The following is a 6,071-nucleotide window of genomic DNA, read 5'->3' as shown; positions in this document are numbered from 1 at the left end:
TATCCTACTTTTTATTTGAATGAAGAAATGCCTAAATATAGTCTGTATCAAATTCAAAAGGTTTATCTTGCAAAAATTCCTAATGTACAAAAGGCAACCAGACACAGCACATTCTGCTTTGTTTTTTTTTTTAACATGGGTCTATTGTATCCAAATTTGACAACTTCCAAATCTACCTGCAGGGAAGGGAGATGTTTATTATTGTCATCCACTTTGCCACCACATAAATACCAAAGAGCAATACGAAAGCAACTCAAGTTTAGTTCTTCCCTCTTTGGTAAGGCAAAGATTCTCCCTGTGACAGATTCACTTTTTGAAGTTAGGACCCTGCTGAATGGATCAAATCAGTCCTTAGACAAACCAAATGTTTGCTTCTCCTTGGATGTTCCTAAAGCAATTAAAGAATTTCTGTGTCCATTATGCAGAAACAATATATCAAAGACAATATTATCGATTTAATTATCTTCACTAAAAATATGCTATCAAGGAATCAGTAGGCACTTTAACTCAGCTGCAAATCAAGATAGAGCATTGCTAAAGCTATGTGCTGGGAATGATACTGAAGGCACAAAACTCAGTGATAGCTGTTCCACATTAGTGTCCAGGTAGCCAGATAAACAGGGGTGCTCTTCTGGCTTTAAGGGTTCATCCATTTTGTGAAAAAATAAGGTAGTGGAACAAATATTTGTGGAGATACTGGAAGGAGATTTGGAAATTCAAAATTCTCAAAATGAGAAATGTTGTCCCTCAGTTCTAAAAACCAGGAGTCCAACTCCAAAGGTTCATTCTAAATACCTAGGAGATACATTGATGATATCTCCTGTCCAGAGGTGTTGCTCCTCCACTTTACCTGCCAAGTAAATAGCTGGAATGGCTATGTTATAAGGGTTATATACATCTATTTTGATTTCACTGAAAATTTTATGGTAAATGGTGCAGACTGTGACAATTGGAGAAGATTGCATCCATAGCTACACCTCAGTTTTCAGATGAACCATGTCACTTTGAAGTGGACTTTCATCTCAGAGGCCAGGTGTCCCTCTCTCCTCACTTCACCCTCTACTCTGCCCGCACTCTGCCTAGACTCTATTGTTAACATCCTCACTCCAATGTATATGTGACTCCTAGGGGTCTCTCAATGCCAGGAAAATCCAATTCAAGTCACAAGGAAGAACAAAATATGATGAACCAAACAATGACGTACAAAAACTGCTATGAAGTCTTTGCCAGAATAATCTATACATGTATCTTGGTAATCTCAAAACAATGAACTTGTCAACATTCACAAAATATTTGTTATATAAATCTTTACAATCACCCAATTACTTGAAAGGTACAGAGAAGACAAGATTCCACTATATTTACTGTTTTCTGGACAATAGAGAAGCCTCTGACTTCAGAAATTAGAACAACACCATGTAAGGGCTATCTTCCAAAGGAGTAGTATCTCATAAGAATGTTAAAATAATCCAATATTCCTTGATAAATACAATCAGAGATATTTTTGATAAAAAACAGTTCTATTTTTTTTACAAGGGAATGGAGTTAAGTGATTTGCCCAAATTCACACAGCCAGGTAATTATTAAGGTTCTGAATCTGAATTTGAACTCAGTTCCTCCTTACTCCACAACTGGTGCTCTCTCCACTGATCTACCAAGTTGCCCCAACCCTTGTATTTCTAACATCAAAGAAAACAAAACAGGGGCGGCTAGGTGGCACAGTGGATAGAGCACCGGCCCTGGGGTCAGGAGTTCAAATCTGGCCTTGAACAATTAATAATTACCTTGCTGTGTGGCTTTGTGCAAGCCACTTAACCCCATTGCCTTGCAAAAAAAACTTAAAAAAAAGAAAACAAAAACATATGAAGGATGCTCAACAAAGGTCCATGTCAGTGTCAAGGAAGATGACATATAAAAGAGTTAAAAATGGACAATAAAGTGTTCTGATTTTCCTGTTTGTGGATAATAGTGTGTTAATTACATCAAGCCCCAGATTTCAAACAGCAAAAAAAATTTAAAATGTCTATTGTTCAGAATATGATATGCATTTTGATACCCAAAGAATTGAATCAGTACTTTAGTTCCTACACCTAGGACAGACATTGTAGAAGGGCAACAAGTTAGGCTGAGAATCATATGGGTCGAAGGTAAACTGGGACTATATTTGTGAAAATCTCCAGGTAATTTATTTTGCATTTTCAACATTAAAAGTATCCATTGAATAGGTCAGGTTGGAACTGCTTAAAGTTGGTTTCCCCTCGTTATGCAAAGCTTCCTTTCTCCCTGGGTATACCTGCAATCCATGACAGGAGAGAGTCTCTCCTATTGTGTTCTGTTTCAGGGGATGGTGCCTCCCGACGTGGCCCATGATGGTTGCTAGTGGGCTAGGGCAGGATCTGGGGTGCTGGGAAACTCAGAGGGTGGTGTCCATAAACAGTAGAGGTGGTGTGGCCAGTCCAACAAGGTCATGTATTACAGAAGTTGGACCTGTAATTTGCGGAGGTGGTGGCAAAGCAATTCTAAAAAAAGCTGTGTTGGCCATTCTTTTAGCCATGTCTGACTCTGTGACAATAGCAACCCAGGCCCATCTGTCTTTCGCTATTTCTAAAAGTTTATCCAAGTTCATGTTTATTGCTATCTTTTCCCTTTATCCTCTGTCTTTCCCTCATCCTTTTGCTTTCAAAAATTTATCAAAATTCAGGTCTTTTCCACTGATTCTTCACTTCTCATCATGTGACCAAAGTATTTAACCTTCAATTTAAGTACTTGTTCCTTGATTAGTCTGAATTAATTTCTATAAGTATTGACTGATTTACTCTCTTTGCTGTCCAAGGTACTCTCTAAAGTCTTCTCACATCACCACAGCATGAGATCATTTATTCTGTAGTACTCAGTTTTCCTTGTCTAACTCACAGTATTATATTGATAGTGTGGAAATTATCCAAACAAAAAACATAGCTTTTACTGATAATGGCAAGATAATGCATCTTGGTATGTTTTCCATATTTGTCATAGATTTCTTTCCAAGGAGCATCTTTTAATTTCATGACTTACCAAAGAAGACTATTCTTGAATATTGACCCTATTCAGCACTTGTATGCTATATTTTGTGCCAGTCTCTATTCCCTCAAAGCATTCTAGATACCTAAGGGAACCATCTTAGGTCACCATCAATTGGTATAGTTTCCTTTTGTCTTCAATTTCACTTTAATTTGGCCTCCAGAAATATTTATCTGATAAAGATAGCCAATTGTTGTACATTGTTCAAAAATCATCTATGACCTTTCATAGGCCTCCATTTGCTCTGGGGAAATGACCCTGGTCACCCTCAATTGGTAAGTCTCCATGACCCTGGGATAGTTCAAACATTTCCTTTCCAGAAAGAGACTGAGATATCAGAATGGATTTTTTTTTCAGAAATATCTTCCATTCCAGTGATGTGGGACAGGTAAAATTATACATGAATAACTATGGTTAAAATCTATATGAATAACTATGAATAACTTGTAATAAAGGGAACCCCTTAGCTGACTTACATCTGTCATGCCGAGGCCCAGATATCTCAGTTAAGAACATTAAAGGGATAAAGATTGAGTATCACCTCTCCAAGGGGTTTCCATGGAAAGGGAAGTCTTATAGGGCCAAGAAAACATGAAACATAGTGGTAGACTACAAACCTTTGTGTGACCCTTATCATGCTGTATGCCAGAGAAAAAGTACCTTAGTTACCTTATTATTAATGAACCTGACCCATAATGAACAACTGAGAAGACAGGACTGATACCAGCATCTGCCATCTGCTTGAGTTTTCCTCATACTGTTTCTATTCCTTATCACCACTTTACATTGGGAAACTGGGAACTGCCAAGATTTATTATTATTCTCTACTTGGACAACATTATTATAATTCAGAACTTATTTATTCTGAAGTGGGAGAAGCAAAGCTTGTAATATGTGGAGAACCATTGTTTATAAATGGTCAGAATGTTTCCAAACCCAATAATTTGCAGACTTCTCACTCCTCAAGTCTCTGTAATAAAGTTTATGATGAATGTTGAAAACTTTATTTTGTTCTTTGTCAACTCTGACATTATAAAACATTAAACTTTTGACTTAGATTTTCATTTGTTAAATAAGGGAATCTAAATTTTCTGATAAGATTTAATTTTCCAAATTCCTTTCAAGGTATTTCTCATTATTTTTTTATTCTATTCTAGAGTACATTTTTTTAAAGCTCAGGATTTTTTCTTTACTGGGCAATAAGGAATTTGATACATATGAAGCTCCAAAACTCTTTCTGACATTTTGTTATACCACTGTCAAATCATTTCTGTTACCATCATGGTGTTTAACTCTTGTCCAAATTCTTGTATATTCTTTTATGCAAAATAATAGATAAGTAAAAGATATGATAATATTTTGCTATTATTCTAACTTTTAATCATATTTTTCTTTATAATTTACAAAGTTTGTTCCTCACTGTGATACTTTAAATTGGGTAGAGCAAATATTATCTTCATTATATAGACAAAGAAAGCAAGGTGTAGAGACATGGGTGATAAGTATTACACTGCTATTAAATGTAAGTCAAAAGGTAAAAGAAAGAATATTCAAATATTTGGGGTCAAATAAGGTACTTAACAATTATTATTAAGACTTTGGCATCCTTTAATCTAATTTTTTGCCACCTAGTGTGGTTTGGTAAGTCTATTTTCCTATAACTATCATAATATATTTATGCCATCTAGGGAAAGGTATTTTCATTGTACTTTGAAATGCATAATGATTGTAAATCTTATTATTAATTAACATGTTAAATACAGATCAGCCCAGAATATGGAAAGATTTATTCAAATTTGATGATGTCCATCATGTTTTTAAAAAGAGCTCAGAAATCATTTTATCTGGAACCTCATTCACATTTAAAGAAAATAGTCCCAGAACAGTTAAATACTTGCTCATTGCCACACATATAGTAAAAAGAAGGGTTAGGATGTAAACTGAGGTTCAGTGTTCTTTCTACCAAAATTTTCATGACAAAGATTCCATGTTTTATATGTGCCTAATACAGATTTTGCATTTGCACAAAGTGAGGATTGGTCTTCCTCTCCAATTATAACAACATATTTTTGCAAAAGTTATCAAACTACTATAAAATTTAAAACTTTGAATTCTATTTTACTTTTTGATTGTTTTTTAATATTTTCTTTTTATTAACATTTCTGTGATTAAAAGCTTCCAAGACAAGAAATGTCCTAGACTTCTATAAATCACTGAAAGTCTCTCTTAGGTGCCTTTCATTACTAGTTTGAGTATTATGTGGAGCTTTTATGCATCTCCACTCATGATTTTGTAACAATTGAGAATTGAACAAGCCACATGAGGTTCTTGCATTAGCACCTCATTATTCTTCATTATTACGTTGAAAATTTAATGTTTTAGTAAGGTTTACTACTTTAAACCATGCTAAACCTCTTATCTTACAATTGATCTATACAAATTGTCATAGATGATATTTAATATGCAAGGTCCTTATTAAAAGAGTTACTCTTTTTCAAAATATATTTATTTAACATTTTATTTTTCCCTGCATATATATAAAATTTTTCCATATTCTTTCCCTCCCACTCCCCCTCATTCATGCATAAAACAAGCAATTTGATATATCTTACAAATGTGGCCATGAAAAACATTTCCATAGTAGTCATGTTATAAAAATAAAATCATCCTCTCCAGAAAAAAGAAACCTCAAGAAAAATAATGTAATAAAAGAAATATCCTTTAATATGTATTCAGAGATAATCTGTATTCTTTTGATAAAGAATATTATCCATACCATCAGGTCTTTCTCTTTGAATGGATAACATTTTTCATCAGAATCTCTTCAGACTTGTTTTGGGTCCCAGTATTCCTTAGAAAAGCTAAGTCATTCACAATTGATTATCCTACAATGTGGCTGATTATTTGTACACAGTGCATTTTGCTTTGCATAAACTCTTGTAAGTTTTTTTTCAGGTTTTTCTGAGAGCATCTTGCTCATCATCTCTTATAGCAGAATACCATTTCATCAA

The 6,071-nt window shown here is 34.4% G+C and overlaps 1 pseudogene; it reads right to left on the bottom strand.

The window, feature by feature from the left end:
- Positions 1-502: 502 nt before the first annotated feature.
- LOC141492306 (cyclin-Q-like) lies at positions 503-1,099 on the bottom strand (annotated as a pseudogene).
- Positions 1,100-6,071: the final 4,972 nt, after the last annotated feature.

This window comes from Macrotis lagotis, chromosome 6 (assembly GCF_037893015.1).
Source record: "Macrotis lagotis isolate mMagLag1 chromosome 6, bilby.v1.9.chrom.fasta, whole genome shotgun sequence".
In the NCBI taxonomy this organism is placed as follows: Eukaryota; Metazoa; Chordata; class Mammalia; order Peramelemorphia; family Peramelidae; genus Macrotis; species Macrotis lagotis.
This window is presented reverse-complemented; position numbering and strand designations above follow the sequence as displayed.